The 19,296-nt window shown below is 23.4% G+C and overlaps 1 protein-coding gene across 1 annotated transcript in view; it reads left to right on the top strand.

Moving 5' to 3' along the window:
- The window catches only part of LOC132924526 (uncharacterized), a 285,094-nt gene that overhangs the window by 15,732 nt on the left and 250,066 nt on the right, over positions 1 to 19,296 (top strand). The window lies entirely within an intron of this gene.

Here is a 19,296-nt window from a genome sequence, read left to right as displayed (position 1 = left end):
GAATATTGTATTTACAAACTTTAATGCATTTTATGGAAATCAGTTAATTTTTTTGGTAAAATATTTCTTTAAATATATTTAAAACATATGTTTACACTGTTTACAGTTACTTTCTTTAAATACGATAAAAATCAATTCGAGATGTATAATGATTACAGACATTTATTATTTAATAGTTTTTTTTTTTTTTTAATTGATGTTTATGTCGACTTATTTATATTTATCTGGTCAAAAATTTAAGGGATCAAAATTATTTTGTGAAGATTAATTAACCAGCGTAGATACAGTAATTTATTGTACTTTATAATGATTAGGTTTGAGTATATAGGTTGATGGTTTAGAATTGTATGCACGATGATAAAGGATGTTGAAAACCTATTGTTGTATAGGTATTTGTGCGCGTGTAGTTTAACAGGTTTTCAATAAACTCATTGTCGTTGACCCTGTATAATATGCTGTCCTTGACCGAATATATTTTATTATTTTTGAAATATTTCTTTTTTCTGATCGATTTTGGATTTTTTCAGTGTTCTTATTTTTATCGGGTGTGGTTGAATAAACACACACGCACCTCACATTTCCACATTTACCACCGTTTTTTGAACGTAAAACGTTAATTTTATAGTAAATAAATAAATATCTCCTAATTTAATTTGTATTAAATTATGTCTTAACTGGAGTATCTATTGTCTAATAAATACAACTGGAATTATCGTATCTTACATATCATCGTCCCATAGGAAACATAAACGAAAATACGCATTAAGTTCCTTTGGATACCCTACTTGGTTAGGTAGTTGGTATCTACGTGTAGAAACCGCTGTCGTTTGTTTAAAAGGTCATAATATAATGCAAACATATAGTGTCCAAAGCAACGAAATAATTAGTGCGTAAATATTAAGCCACTAAAAGTGTGGTTTAAACAGTTTATAATATAGAAAAAGTAAATATTTTGAAACTTAAACAATTTTAATAATTCTAGTTTTTAATCGGAAGTATTTTATATTAAACATTTATTTATAGGTATATATTAATACTCCATACAAAGGATATTTTTAAGGACTTAATATTATTGTTACAGTTATATTTATAAATCTTAAAGGGTGGTTTTTAAAGTAAAACAATATAATTTTTTTAAATAAATAAATGGCTTGTTTTATTCGACACTTAAAATGTAATGTTATTATTACGTAAAACACAACAAAATTAGAATTTTTTTTTAAATAAAAGAAGTTAAAAATCAAAATTTTTTATTTTTTACCCAAAACAACCATCTAAAGATATTAAAAATTTCCGGTTAAGTCGTCGTATTTTTTTTTAAATATCATTAATCATCGTAATTGTTATTTATTATTTTATGAGCAATGAAAATCACAAAATTATTTCTGACTTGTTTAATCATCTTTTGGCCGTTTCCTAATGATAAATTATGCATAATTATTCAAGCAACTTCTTATTAAAATGTGCTGCCTAGGGCAATTTCCTTCACTGCAGGCTACTGTACAAATTATTACTATATTTTATTCTTCATTGGGATGGTATTATCGGTGGATTTTTTTTTTTTTTTTGAAGAATTGCGTTTTGCAATAATATATCGAATAATTAAATTTGTAAACTAAATATGATTATCTTTATGAAATTGAAATACTTGATTAAATGATGTATAAGACATAAGAATAATATACAAATATAAAATAATTATTGGTTTCATACACGTATAGCATTTTATAAGTTTTAAACATAAGTATGAACCTTTTATCTATAAAAAAAATGTATTTTCTATTCAATGCTAAGGAATTTCATATATTCTGATAGGTATTTGAATTATTTTATAGGTGGATATACCTGTTTTCTTTTTATACGTTTACAAAATTTGGTGAATACCAAATAGAAATAAAAACGGAAAATTTGATTGACAGACATTAAATATGTATGCCCAAAAACTCTGAACTTAAAAATTCTTTTAAATAAATGAAAAAGTTATGTATCAAAATCCTAATTGAGATTGTTAAAAATTTTATGTTGAACTTAACAATATTCACTATCATTATATTATTAAAATGATTACTATTACTATTTGATGTAAATACTACTAACTCTCATAGATAACAATTTTAAATGTATTAATACCTACTCAGCACTTACCGATGAAAACAATAAGCATATAAACAGTAGATTTTATTTTAATGTCTTAAAGAATGGAAACAATAGAATTTCATGCTCATTATTCAATCATTGATTCTGAATTGAGTGATGAAAATAGTTATAGTATTTTCTAAGATATACCTACCAACTAGCTATTATTTTATTGAATTGTTTTTGTCTTACAACAGTTTATTTTAATGAGATTTAATAGAAGGGATATTGTGTTCCACGTATGAAGATATACATATAATGTATCACCTAAAATAATAACTTATGTAATATAGTTAAACATACTCGTTCAATCAAAAGTTATTTTTTATTACTTTAAAATTGTAATTGTCATTGTCTATATCGTTATTAATAATTGTTAAGATAATTCAATAATGGTTCCACCTACTTACTAAATAATGAAAAATAACAATTTTAACGATTTATGTTGATAGCTTCATTGAAATAAACCAAATAGGTTTATATCACCATATGGTGTTTTTGATCTAATCTATAAGGAAGCTTGGATGTTACATTTAAATATAAATTATGGTTTTAAGTATAACAATTTTTATTTTATTTGTTGACATTTTTAACTATCTATTAGTTAGTTGTTTTAATATTGTAAGTGTTTTAGGAAGTACCTATAATCCATGTATAATTAAAATTACAAATTTTTGATCAATGTTATGATAAAATCACTTTGTGTCTTATGTACGTTTACTTGTTTAATGTATTTGTCATTTAGATAATCAACTATTTATCACAGGGATATTTAAACTTATAGTTTTTTAATATCGATAGTAATTTATCATTGTATAGTTTAAAACCATTACTTTTTAAATTAATTAATTGGTCTTCTACTCGTAAAACAATTATTATTAAATACTATGTGTGCAATTAATCAACGTAGGTATAGAATATTACTTATACTGTCTATTTCCCTATAAATATAATGAACACGTAAGTATTATGTATTTATAGTGGTTACTCATAGTTTGGCTTAGTCAGAAACAGTTTTATTTTGTATAAGCTTTGTTTCACATGGAATTGTCTTAATGTAAAAACAAATTACCAATGGAATTTTAATATGCATTTGTTTATGTTTAAAACTTGCTTCAAAACAAAAAGAAGCATATACAATTACTTTGTATTATTTTGAATATCTCGAAAACTTTTATATAAACTTCATGAATATTCAAGAACGTTTAATGATTAATGAATATCAAGGTGTTTTCAAAAATGTGTAATATATTTTATACTTTTATCTTAAGTTTGTTAAATATTTACAATATATACAAACATTATCCATATTATCAAATAATTCTTTATTATTATTATTTTTTTAATTTATTTATTTAGTTAACTGTTTCAACATACCAATTTTTTTTACAATAATATGAATAAAAATAAACATAAGGAAATGTTTTTTTTATTAGTTGTATGGTTTTTCTTCTAGGAAGATGGTTTGTGGTAGGCATGATTTTAATCTAAGGTTAGATGATTTTATTTGTAAATATTTGTTACGGAGTGCTCCTTCTAATTTTGTAATGGTTAATTTTTAAGTTATTGTATTGATTAATATGTTGATAGGTATAGCAACCCTAAGTAATTGGGAATTTATTAATTTCGGATAAGCCAAGGGTCTTTGAGTACTATTCTTAATAATTTATTTGTTTTGAAGAATTTACATTTTTTAATTTTCGTTTGGAAAGCGGAAGTCCATACTGGACATGCATAAGTTAGTACTTAGTAGTCTTATTATTGCCGGATATTGAAGTAAAAAAACATTTAATCTGCAGGGTTGAGCTATGTTTAATAAGGGGTATAGGATTTTCATCTTTATTTACCCTTACCCTTGGTTAGGTTGGAGTATTATTAAACAGTTATAATAGGTCTGATTTTTTGTGAATACTTACAGGCCATGTCACTTTTATGTTGTAATACGAACTCTGCTAAGGTATACTCAGGGTTTAATAAGGTAAATCTTATAAATATTTAATGCTATTGGCATTCCAATTGACTAATCAAATTCTTAAATTACATAATAACATAAACTAAATTATTCATTTTGATTTCTTCGTAGATTTTCAACCAATATAAATAACAATTTTAAATAGATATATGATTAAATATAAAGTAAAATAAATAAATTTAAAAGTACGACTGTATCTTTAAAGAGTATTTATTTGTCCTAGCAATAATTTAAATATTACTATAATTATATTTTTAAATGGAGTTTATCATCCGAAGTTAATTATTAGATACTTACAAAGTCTATCATTATTATTTCAAGTTCAACAATTCACAATTTTTTATAACTATAAAAACAATCATTAACTGTTTTAATATTTCTTATGTAGTATTCATAAATATTTTAATGACATAATTACATTTTTTCAATATATCTTGTACATTAAATTACTCGTATACATTCGTTTTTGTATACCAATAAATAAATAAACAGAATAATAATTATACAGTCGGGGCTGAAATAGTTTTCTAAACTTTTAATGTTGAGCTACAAACTACGGGAGGAAATTACGTTTGGGAATAGGGCCGGTCGTAGGAAAATTGGCGTGTCAACAATTTCAATTCGGTTCAGACAACATTTCTTGGATTGTATAACATTTTTGTGTAAGTATTCATTTTTTTTGTTTAAATGATTGTTTTATAAAAGTGTACAGATTTACGTTTTTGTAATTTTTGCACATAATGCTGAAAAGAAAGAGCATTTTAACTTGACCAACAAAAATGAGTTAACTTTCGCAATAATTAGACTTATTAGATTTAAGTATGGTTGATGAACTTAAGTAAGAAAGTTTAATTATAACTTAAATCTAACTTAGTCAAGTATAAACGAATTTATTTGAATTTCATCTAAATACGTATAAATGGTGTCCAACATAAATAATTTTTGAATACATATAATAGTTTTAAACATTAAATCATTTAAAGCAATAATAATTTAAAAAAATGTTTTTGAAATTTTTAACCGTTTTTATTGAACAGAAATAAGCTAAAATCGCGTGGTCGGTATTTACGAAATGTGACGTACTTTTTTAGTGAAATAAATAATGATTTAATTTTTTTCTTTTTTTGAGAGAGAGAGTTGGGTTCTATTATCATCATTATAGTTTTAAATTAGTATTATAATTTTAAAACATTGGCTGTAACATTAATAAAGATAATATATTATAGCAAATACTAATGCTTTGAAACCGTATACTTTTGTTAGCGGATTCATCATGGAATAAGGTGAAGGTACCGTATAGCCGTAAAGGCTGTGCAAACTCTGATATCCTGGTATAATAAGTTTGAATTATATTAGGATATCAGAGTTTGAATTATTATTATGGTTATTTTTCGTTAAAAATAGTAATAAATTATAATGTTATGGATTTAAATATCAGTTTAACAAATTATCTTTATTTTCAGTTATTTACTCGTATATTGATTCACAACTAGTAGATATCATTAAGTTGAATATTGCAATCAAATTTCTTTACCTTATATATAAATATATATTCTGTCATCACTCATCATATTAAGTAAGCAGCATACATAATTCAATTATTCAGGTATAAATACAATATATTATAATTGTGCAGGTTTTAAAATAATAATTCAATTAACAAATGGATTTCTCAAAATCAAGTCAATCAAGTCCAAGCTCTAAATCTTTGACCAATAAAGTGGAAATGTTTATGTGTTGTATATGAATTCTTAAGTTACTCTGTGTATTTTCATGGGTGTTACTGTTTTTAATGCATACAGTTGACTAAGTAAAATTATTAATTTTAAATATTTGTTCATTTTCTTTATCAAGTATATTCAAAAATATATGTAAAATCAATAAATTGTTACTTCTCCAATGATACATTTTACACTACAAGGAAAATTGTTTGAAATAATATAATTTTATTATTTTATTGGTATGTTCCAAAAATTATATTATTAAAACAACACAACATGTTATCTGTCAATGGCAACTTTAAGCAAAAAGTTTTAGGTCATATTATGTTGAATGAAAGTTAGTACTTACCTAATTCATGGTGGTGCAAACTTTTTTCATCTGTGAAGGTTGATTATATTTGTTCTAACGGGAGGTGCCAATCACTATAAGTTTAAATTCCTATAATTTTGAAAATATGTGATTAATAAAGCTAAAAATATCCTACTGTGTTTAAGACTTAATTAACTAAAACTAACACCCTAACTGCCACCTACCACAAAACGTTTATTACCATATTTATGTACTATTTAGCATAAAACCACTTTCAACTTCTAATGGAACATGACTTCCAATGTAATGACAGAGGTTTTGAAAAAAATGTAATATTAATTAGCCATTAGTATAGAGAAACTTATAAATAAATGCCATTAAAAATTGCAAAATAGAATAGTTACAATACTAAAGACTTCTGAAATTCTTAAAACTATTTTACGCTAATTTAAAAAAATTATTTATTAAGTTTTTGTTTTGTTAAAAATTATGTTTTGTACTTAAGTTTGAATAAAATTTAATTTCATGACAGTTATTTAAAATTTGAGATGTATAACGATTTAAAATTCACTGCATTTAATTCAAAAAAAAATTTAGTACTTCTAAAGATACAATTGTTTCGATTGTTGAACGGCAATAATTATTTATATTTAACAAAACGGTTGAAAACAATAAATTATTACAAAACAATAAAAAAATGAAACTATTTAAAATGTTTTATATATTTCCATTTGTTTAAATGTATCTATAAAATAAGAATATACGATATTTATATAGGTATATATATATATATATATACACAGACGTGTATTTATGTATAATAGTTGGTTCTCTTTTATTGATATTATGTGAAGTTTAGCTTTTATTTTCTTACTTTTACCTGTATAAACTTACACATTTCTTTAAAAGGTATTTCAATAGAAATAGATTTAGAAAATTAAATACATTTTACATTACTATACAAAATAATAATATGTAAATATGTAGTTATAAAGATGATGTCGAATTTCGGAGAAAAAATACTCATATTTTATATAAGTTGAAAGTTAGAGATATATTTTTTATATATAGTTTTATCCAGCCGATGGCTATACATAAAAATGACGAATTGCACTTTTTTTTTTGATCAAAACTAACTTACACAAAAATTTAAATTGTTGATAATTGAACTCAATATTATTATTAATATTTATACTAACACGTATTTAGATGAATTTAAATTGTCTTATTATATTGCTGTAATTATACTGCATAATAATATTAGTTTTATAAAGTATTACTTTCTGGTTTGCATTTTTGGAAAAGCTCTACAACATTTACTGTTACACTGTTGTCATGAATATTTGTGTTTGTACTCCCAAAAACTTTCTACGAGATTTGTTCTGTTACAACTTACAAATCACTCGGAAGATTTGCAATTTCTACTATTATCTCAGTCTTAAGTAGGACTCATAAAGTCATAAAAACACGTTACATAATATTATTTTATTTTATTTTACAGTGAAATTACGTACGTGAGATGTGTAAATAATATGCTGAAGGGGAAATAATATATTGTAGTTTAGGCTAAGTATGTAAAATTAATTATATGATATATCTATATATTTATGTGATTATATGACAGAAAAATAATAATGTTGGTAACTATCTATAGGTACTCTTTATACCAAGAAAAACGTTAACAAGAAAAATAAATTCCAATATACACATACTCACGTGTTATTTTAAAAATAAAATAAATCCCTACCGAACATGAACATCACGTTTACCGGGCTATTGGAATACTACTGAACAAACAATACGAATATGTACGAGAAAGAACATTCTTGTGCGTCCATTTTCCTTACTCGATTTCAAATCATTTCTTTGATTAAATAAAGTATTGAAATTAGATGCCAAAAACTAAAAAGTTAAAAATTAAAATTAAACATAGGAAAATATACGTTGTTAAAACCATTAATATACCATATTATAATTGTTTAAATGATGCAGTTATTTAGAAAACATTTTACGTGGGTATTTCTTAACTTAAAATGTTTAATTGTTTCGAGAGAGAAATGTAAATATTTCTCAGATATGATGCAATTTGTGAAAAATATTTTCAATTTTCGTAGAAATTGTCTGATGATTTTTGATCGCTATAAAAGTAGTTAAGTATTAATAGTATTATACAGTATGGTGGTTATAGGCTATTTTTAATATTTGAATGTTTTCTATCGCGTACAGTTTTTAATTAAATTTTTTTTACATATAATTCCATACTTCTGTGATAATACAACTTAATATTTTTTATACAATTTTAGTAGAATAAACTTTTTATAGAAACATAATATATATTTTGTTCAAATAGGTACTCGTATTTTTGATTTTTTGTTAAAGATATTCGTATAAAAGATTTACTTTAAATTATATTTGAGTGGCTAAGCTATTTAAAATAAATATTTAGAATAACGCAAAAGTCAATATGAGTAATGTAATAGGTAGTAATGGTTTTGTTTTTGATCTTTTACGATAATTCTAATTTGTTTGTCTGTGGTTTTTTTATACTTACATACAGTTATTAATTAGGTACGGCGCATACTAGTTGGGTTCCGTATAAAAACACCAACTGCAATAGTTGGATTTCGAGTTAAAAATCGTACTGTACTAGTTATTAAGTCCCTGAAAAAAAATATATTTTCCTTTCCTTTTTTTTACGGACTTAGGACTGTCTGTAGGTATAACTGAACATTTATTTAAATTGTTGTCAGTTCGTTGTCCGGTTTTTTATATAGTTAAAATAAGTTAATAATTGGGTTGAAACTTATGAGATACAGATTTAACAAATTCGTAGCAATTATTTTTTCCCGATATTTGTTCAGTCATTTTTTCGTTTACGAAACCTTCCTTAGATATTAATCTAGAATGGCGATAAAAAATATTTTTTTTTTTAATCAGTATATATTTCAATTTTTAACGTATATTATTTTATTGCCAAAAAGCACGTAATCTATATTATTTATAAATTTATATAAACATTTTCATTTTATATGTCCGGACCCAATTCGTACAAAATTTAAAACTAATATAACTTTCGGACCCAACTCGGATGCATTCATTAATTATTACACTTATGAATTCAAAATTAAGGTTTAGTTTAAGTGTTTCTTCTTTGTCTATGTATAAATTAACATTTGAGTCACAATGATTTTTTTAATTTTAAATTTCTATTGAGATTTTTTATAATTTGGGGTTATACAAATCAAAGTAAACAACAATAACGGTTGATATATACATATTAATAATAGCTATTTTAAGTTTTTAAAAACCAATTTATTGCAGTTGCAAAACTGTTAAATGTAGTTTGTACTTAAAAATTGTTTTTGTATAGGAAGCCAACTAAGTGGACATATTTTCAGTTTAAAATGAAATAGGATTGGTTATTTGAGAGTAATTTAGATTCAAATATCACGTTTATGATTTATACGATTTTTGGATATAATATTGTTTAGACAAATTTTAGGAGAAAAATCTTACTGTTCAACTAATTATAGAGGTTGTGAATTGTGAATTATAATCATTAAGTCGTTAATTTTCACCAATATTTATTTTTTATTTTTGTTTATTCTTAAAAAAGATAATAGGTTTTACTGAATATCATGTTTGTGTTGGAGTCCATCGATAATTCATATTAATAAGAAACAAAAATAAAGCTAGTTAGGTCATTTAGGGAATTTAGGCTATATAATATTAATACAATTTATTATATTAACCACTCATTAACAGATGAAAGAATGTTATTTGAAATATATTTTATTTTTCATAATTTGAAGTTATTTAATCATTATTATTGAAAAAATTATATTTTTTTAATTTTTAAATTTTTCAAAAAACATTTATTTTTAAAATTCAATGATTTGTTATTTTAATTGATCAGAAAGTAAGGTTAATTTATTAAGAACACCATTACGAGGAGTTAACTAAATAAAAACAGTTACCTAAGCAAAGTACGTATAGTTTATACAGTAGGTATATTTTTGAAAAAAAAACACGACATTAATAATACCTATTTAAGTGGCATCTTTAACATCGCTATGATACTATCAAAAAATAACTGTACTATAACTGTGGTTGCATATAAAATAGAGTACTGAAAGCTACTCCCTAAATCACTACCACTAATTTTAAATTAAATATAGCAATACACTTAGACTATACCTATACGCTTTTCCAAGAGTGGCTCGCACTCCACACAGGAAGTACTTTAAAGTACACGTAAAGTAGCTTGTCCATCCAATACCTAAAACGATACAATTATTAAATTGGACAATTGAAGGAAACATAATCGAATTATTAAGTGGCAGTTAAATATATTACTACAGAAATTGAGGCTCTAAAACCATGAGACGCAAGTATATCAGTTACACAGTGTCCGATATCAAGGCGTTTTCACTGGATTGCATCCGGTTTTAACCTCGAAACTTATCGTAGTTTCCATAATACTATAGTAGTATTTATATCAAGTGGTGATTTGGAATTTAGTATTTACTCTAAGTGGCTCATACAACGGTCGCGACCTCGGGTCTCATATAATGACGACGCGATATTTGTACCGAGTTTACCGTTATGGCCCCTGAGCGGTTGGTATTAGTATCTAGCCGTTGGTGTCTGAGTCAAACTACCGAATTTATGATTGAACTTTGATATGCAAAAAAAAAAAAACTTTCAAAGTCAGTATACTGTATGTTAAGTAGACAAGGTTGTAATTGAAAACAATTTTGGAAGAGCTAGGGGGGTCCAAATATTTTTCTAATGAAATTTTAGTCAATAAACTATATTCACAACTAAAATGTTTCTACTTCGATTTGAATTCAATGATAAATTATTGCATACAAAATACAAATATACAATTAAAAACGGTTATAAACAGAAACGATCATTCAGTCTAAATTTTCACGGATATTAAGTTAAATATATAAGTTGCTATTAGTAGATAATATATTTTTATATTAGTATTATGGTAGGTCATACATTTTGTTGAAATTTGAACTTCGAAAATTTCTAGCAAACAATGTGTATTTTATATGTTTTAAAATTATTCCTATAAGCATATTAACTGAATATAGGATATTGCATTACATGTTCAAGTTTTATGAACAAGATACTTAAACAAATTTTTATGGTAATTAAAAATTTCAATTGCTTTTAAATAACTTAAAATTAGTCAACATATTTTGAAAATGTCATAGGGTATAAAAAATGATAATTTAAGTAATAGTGGAATGTTTCAAGTTTCTTCAAATTATATTTTCATAATAATTATAAAATAACAACAATTGTTTTAGATGATAATTCGTTATTATGCGTTTGAATATATCCAATGCCGTCACGATTTAAACTTTAATCGCTAATAAAAAATGTATGCGACTATGCCAATTTTTTTTTAATTATAGTAAATGACTTATGATGAAAATTATATTACATTTTAAGCTTCCAGTGTTAAAATAAAAAATGTATTGATCATTAAATAGAAAATTATTTACATTTTTTCGTGATTCTAAATGATTTCGTAAAAAGGTATGTATTTTAATATGCCACTTTAGAAAAACCATAGTATTTTTATATTGCCACTTTGTATTAAACGGTAGGTACTAAGTTTTTTTATGTGTAAGCCATGAAATCTGTTTAAATCAGTGATAGACTTTGTGTTTAAAAATAACCACGGCTATATAAATACAGATAAAGGAATCCCTGTAGATTTTAAGGAGGATGAGTACATGCATAAGTTTAACTTTAGTGATATAGAGTTCCAGAAAACACAGTAAATTATGTTTGAGGAGAAAGTTCAAACAATATAAATGCCTCGAAGTTTTTAAATTGCATTTTTATTTATTTCGAAATCAACTTTATTTTAATGTTATAGTCTAGTGTGTAATTTTTTTAAAATTCTGGTTTAATTACTATCATTTATAGAAAATAAGTGTTCGTAATAATAAGTATAATATACATATAATATAAAAATAATAACAATAAAACCAATGTACATTAAATATTGTCGGGTAAGGTTGATTAAAAATATTTACACTATTTTATTTACAATTTAGTTTTAATGATGTATTTTTATCATTTACATAATAAGAAAATATTTGGAAAATCTCTTACAAAAATAAATATTTGTACCTGTACAATAGATGTAAAACTGTTATAAAATCGATTGAATAAAATATTATTATCAAGTGAATTTGATTTTAAATGTTGAAACTGGAAAAAAAAATTGTATGAATTTAATTGAAGTATATTTTTTCAATTTTCTCATATTGTCTTATATAATGGATATTGAATAGATTTCTTAGTGTATATTTTGAGATCAGTAGTGGATACTCCAAAAATAATACAATATAAAAATAAAGCATTTTGGAAATTATTTCCTTCTGTACACAATGTATTTTTCATCTAGTTGATATTTACCCTCTCCTTGACAGATGTATAGATTGCAGAAGAATAAGAATTTTTTTTCAATTCTAAAATATTTAATAGAGTATCTTGTATCATTTGGATGGTGTTTCAAAAAATAAATATTTTATATACTTTAACGAATATTGTAGTAAAAAATGGATAATATTATGATAAAAATATACGTGTAATAAATAAGGAAGAGAATAATAATATTGCTATTAAGCTATTAACTGCATACATTATAATCATAACTATATTATTTAATAAATTATAATAATAAATTTAAGCTATACTAATGTACCATTAATTATTTTAATTGAGTATTTTGTTTAAGTTTGTATTGACCGAATAATAAAATACATAATAGTACTGAACAAAATCTTAAAAAACAAATTTTGATATATTATTACATAACATAATCAAAATTAAAAAAAAAAAATAAATAACAAAAATTGAAATATCGCACACTGATAAATTACAATATACTATATAATATTAATATAATACCTAAAATATTAATAAGTTGAGTACGTACAGTGCAATACTAAACAAATTATAAATGCACGGTTTACTGAATTTGTACATTTTGAATAATTTTCAGTAATTATAACTTGTTTTAATACATTTAAAAGTATAGTTTGTTTATAGTTCTTGTTCTTGGAAAAGATCAAAAGACGAAACTATAAAAAGTATTTATTTTTTTTTTTTGGTAATTACTAATATTTAAAAACTGAACAAAAATAGAGAAAACAAAAGGGGAAAAAGGTTTTTTTACTATAACATAAGCTTTAACACATTAAAAATAAAAATAAAAATTCACTGCTTTTGGTATTTTTATTAAATAAAAAATATCGTTTTATGAAATATTAAATAAAAGAAAATATAAATAAAGTAGGTAAGTGGTTACTGCTCTGCTGTATATTAGTAGTTGAGTAAGTCACTAGTATGGGTGTGTTAAATTTTAATTTACCGATATATCATTGACCATTGTACACGAAAAACGATCTATCAGTCTATATCCCTAATAAATATATTTTGTGATTTGTTTTTTGATAAAGCTATTAAAGTAATTTAATTTACTTTTAGTATTCCGGTAGGTTGACATAAATTTTCCCGAAAATTTGGCATTTATTACATTATTGTAATTATGTATAATTCTATCATATAAGGTATATAAATGTATATGTAAATCTCAAAACCGTAAAAACATCCTTCTGTAAATATTGTAAAACAATAAAAATAGGTTCATAGTATAAATAGATAATATCTTAAAATAAATCAAAAATGTCATTGCGTATAATAAAATTCATAGTAATATATAATATATTTAACAGTTAAATAAGTAATTTCATCTAAATTAAAACTTAAAATACATTTAAAATAATTGCCTTTTTCATTTTTTTTTAATGGTTTCAGGGTAAAATACTTATGAGGATTCTTGTATTCTATTTTCAAATGTTGGATATAAAAACAAAATTTTTTATGAAGTAACTAATTACTAAATAACTTACTAATTTTCATGATTTTCATACATTTTGACAAAATTCTAACTTTACACGCTTATAAGAAATACTAAGACTACTAGAAATCAATTTATTTGCGAAGAGCTTTCTATTACATTTTCAAAAATACCAAGTGAATAAGTTTTAATTGATATTTATAAAAAATAAAAAACTAAAAGGAATAGAAAATTCTTTATGCCTATAAATAGCTCAAAAACAGTAGTAAATATAAAATGGTCATATAAACATTCAGTGAAAGTTTTGAACATCAGTTATTCGTTTCTGACTTGCACTCTCGCAATAATAATAAAAAAAAAAAATAGATTTTGTTGAAAATTGAATTTGCATAAAAATTCCTATTTTTCTTTAATTATTTTTTTGTTTTTATCGATCACAACAAAAGTACTCAGAATTTTTACATTAGAAACCACTCTAATTCTTAAAACCAAAGAATTTTTACTGCGTAGAAAGACAAAAAATAAACACACATTATTTTAAAACTAACACATTCATTGCTCCACTTCAATTCTAAAGTATGAAAATGAGGTATTTTATTTTAATCAATGTATTAATACATTTTCATTGCTTTACATTAATTAATTAATTTACATTTTCTAAAGCTAGTCAATAGGTACAAGTATAATATTTATATTATATTATAGGACATAGGCGCGTAGGATTTTTGTCCTGGAAGTATTCTTAAAAGTTGAAGGACAATTTCATTAATATTAATAATAAGTAGGTGATTACTAATAAAAACATAACTTATGTATTATAATATGATTATTTTTCGAATACAATTTAGGTTCGTTAACTTTACTTTGACTTATTAAAGCATAATGAAAATAAATTATAAATCGTATTTTTATTAAAGTTTGGTAAATTCTTGTGAAATCATCCATAAGAAAACTAAAAAAAAAAAAAAAATAATAAAATAAAAGTTTTTTTTTACTATTATGATAACATCATTATTAGCTATATTTTATTAAGATGAAACTTTTTTTTTGCATATTATCAAAATAATTTTTTCGAAACAAAACTTACTTATTTTCTTCACATGTACTAAAAACGTTTATTTAAATTTTAAATACTTCCGTGCTCGATGAAAATAAAAATATACCATTTTTAGAACTTGGTAAAATTGTTTAAGTAAGGATATTATTTCATAAAAACACTATTAATACGATTGAATATTGAAAACGTTTTATATGTTTATACTACATTTTTGATTCTGAGAGTTCCATTCAGAAGAATTTTATTGGTTTTAAAATGTTACATGTAATAATACGTGTTTTTTTGTGTCTGATAACAATTTTTATAGAACAAAATATGTTTGAATCATCAACTTTTACGATGGGTTTCTAGTATAGAAAATTAGATTTAGTTGGTACTTTGGAAGGTAAAAGTAAAAAGTTTACGGTACTTTATAAAACATTTGGAAAAAATAATAAACAAAGGGAACACGAAATTTTATAAAGAGCAATATTTTGGTAATAATCGACTATTTATTTATTTATTTTTTGTTATTGTAATTTTAACATTAATTACTGTGTGTATGTATACTTAAAATTTTCATTAAATGTTATTGAATTTACTGAACAAGATATAAACTAAAAAATATTTTGGTTTTTTTTTTAATTATGTATGAAATCTCTGTCTTTTTTAGTTTATTTTCTTACCACGCTACAATTAAAAAGAAAATACATGATCATAATTCTTTTTCAATTATTTAAAGTTCACATTTTTAAATATTCAACAAAACCACGAAAATAATATCATTGGCTTGAATTAAAAAAATAGCTTAGCCAAAAGCTACCTACATTTTTTATTACCTAGTGATTATAATTCAAAATTTGAAATTATTGATATTAAACGCCTATACTTTTTCAAAATATTTATTTAACTACTAAATTTATTTGAAATTAAAAAGCTAGAAAATTGTATACTAGATCCCACATTAGTTCTTCTTATAGAAGTTTTAAAACATTGAATATATATAATGACAAGTAAAACACACAGTAAAACAACTTACTGTATATTACAAGATTTTATTAAAGGAATAATGTACCTAAGATGTTTATAAAATGGCTATTAATGTAGCTTTTAATATTAATGTGACTTGAAAAAATGTAGTCGGAGAATAACGATATTTGACTGTTCAAAGAATTTTTTATCAGATGTGCTTTTAAATTTTAAAATATTGATTCAATAAAAGCTTTAGAAACTTGAGAGTGTTTGATGGTGTGACCTCTTAACACCTTTTAGTTTTAAGATATAAATTTTGTCATCTAACCACTGAACAGTTTTATTTAAATGTACTCACATATTGAACACTTTAGGTGCATATGTGAGAAGTGTATATAAGTTTTATTTACTAAGGTACATTAATTAATATAATTTATTATTGACACATTTTTATGTTATATTTCAATTATATCCACACACTTACATGAAAATTTAAAATCACAAATTTATTTCATTTTTAGAAAAAGAGAAACAAATCTATTTTACAGTACTTTTTTTTTTATTATTATTGTCAAACAATTTTTGAGGTAGTGAAATAGCTCAAAAGTTTTAAATTATATGTTGATCGATCAAAAATTGGTGACAGATGGTACCTACTTAGATTTTTTACAGTTTAGAAATATAAAACAGTTTGTGACACAACAATAATGATAAAAAACTTGAAAATCATATAGAAACTACTGGACAAGAGTAATGTAATATGGCCTTAAAAAAAGAATTGATAATATTTTATACATGAGTACATATTAATTATTAATAAGGAATGTTAATTTTGTATTACTTAAATAAATAAAAAATGTATTTAAATAATATTATGAGCTTGAGACATGTCACGTATTAGATTTGTAAATTTAACATTTTTCTTATTTTAGTTATGTGAAATGCGGTTAATTATTTAAATGTTTTCGAATAAAAATAACACATCAAATTGTTGTCTATTTATTTTTACTAACAAACTAAATTCAAAATATACTATTTAGGTCGTTCTACGTATTTTATTGTTTGGGAACTTTATTATTTTACATATGTTTTTGAACCATTACTATTTAATATTATTTTATATTTAGATATTTTCAGAAATATACACGAAATGCCTTTGAAAATTCTTTTATTTATTAAAATCGATTAAAGGCCACGGATACTCACATTATTATTCCAAGGTCAAACATTTATAATAAAAATGTATTTTTATACTTCTAGCCCACTTCCGGCATTTGTTATATTGTACTTTTATAGGTCACTATCACTATACGAACATTAGTTTAAGATTTTTGAATTAACAAAATAGAATAAAATATAATAATTTAATTTTAGATTGACACAATTAAATGGCTTTTAAAAATACATATTTCATTAATTTTGATTAATAGCGTCTAGTATTTGCTCTTTTCTGGTACTATTTAAAATATATATAAATATATAAAATATTAACTAAGTTATAAGTACTAAATATAAATGTGATGAGAGTTTTCAAAAACAATTTATTTTAATTCAATACGCATAAGTGATAATGTGGTTGGGTAATATCAGTCCCCTGAGCATAAAATAAAATATCTTTGGAAATAATAATTTAATCAAATTCTTTTAATAATCAAAGCATTAACAAGTTGGATACAATGTGTAAAAGATTAATAATTTTTATAAGAATATACATTTTTTTTAAATAAAAAATTACTGGTATTCTCCCTGTGATGGGGTAGTTAGTGCCATTAATATTTAAACTCTTTATTAACATACAGGTAGTTCAAAAAAGTTTAATCAAAACATAACATTTTAAATCAAATACCCCAATCGTATTGTGACCAGTAACTCCCCCCCCCATTCGGATATATTATCTTATACTATACTTAAAACATAAAAATATAAAATAAATATTGATTTTTCAGAATATTTCATAAATGTTTTCAAGAATAGGTAAATGTAAACGTAGTTTTTATTAACTCGTTCTCTTAGTATAATGTTTAAAATGGCTTAGTTTTAAAATGAAATTATCAACTTTTATTTTCTACGGAACCTACGTGAAATATAACAATAATAGCCACCATTAGACATTAGGTTTTAGTCAATATAGAACTGATTTGAAATTATATCACGCCAAAAAGTCTTCATGAATAAGAAAATAGCCAAATGTTGTTATTTCGTGTTCGATGACAGTGTTTCAAATGATAGAAGGGTGTTCTGTTTGTGTGTATGAAATAATGCATTATATTGAATGCTGCTATAGCTTATGACATTTTAAACAAGGAATATTAACATAATATATAGTTTAATAACATAGACAAATTTTCTTAAAAATTAGTTTCCGGTATTAGACTTGCTAATATTTGCACCTATGAGTTATAATAAATTTCATCCACTAATGAATTAAATATTTACTAAGATAAATATCCAAAGTTTAGTTGGACAATTTAAACTTCAAAGGCGGAATTAAGATTCCAGGACCTTGTACTAGTGTTATCACTGAAAGTTGGTGCATTCTAAAAGTTTGCATTGTGTGCTTGTTATTGTTTTAAAAAAATGTTCAATTTAAACCTGTAATCTGTAGGTAAATGTAATAAATAATATGTTATATTGTATATCAATAAATGTTAAAATATATTCAGAATATAAAAATAATTTATGAAAAAAGGGTAAACAAATATGTATGTATAAACGAACAACTTAATTCATAAACAATATACTTTTGTTTTTATAGATTAAGTACCTATAATGGTTAGGGTATGTTTTTAATGTTGATTGTTCTACGTAAATTCAATTTGTGATTTTAAATTTACACAATGTAAATATAAAATGAGTTCCAGTTGTTATTACATATTGTTTATTTATCCGTCGTTATATTTATTTTTTTTAATATTTTAAAAATCATTTAAATACATTTTTTTTATTGTTCACAATTTATTATTTTTAATTAAAATGGTAAATATTAGCAAATCTAATATTTATATGAACTATAACATACTTATCACTTATGTGTTATACTATATTTTTTATCACATTTTTTATTATCACACTTAATAATAATAATTATTAGGTTAATGTGTGTAAAAAACGTTTTAGTATATTTTAAAAATAATATTTCATGACATTGTGACAACCACACAACCATCTTCACTATTGTAGGTATTTAATTAAAGTACATAACTGTTGAATTGTTTGTATTTTATAACAGCAGTTGATATGATTTGCTACATAATA

The sequence above is a fragment of the Rhopalosiphum padi genome, chromosome 3 (genome assembly GCF_020882245.1).
Source record: "Rhopalosiphum padi isolate XX-2018 chromosome 3, ASM2088224v1, whole genome shotgun sequence".
In the NCBI taxonomy this organism is placed as follows: Eukaryota; Metazoa; Arthropoda; class Insecta; order Hemiptera; family Aphididae; genus Rhopalosiphum; species Rhopalosiphum padi.
The sequence above is the reverse complement of the archived record's forward strand: the minus strand, read 5'-3'. Positions and strand labels throughout refer to the sequence as shown.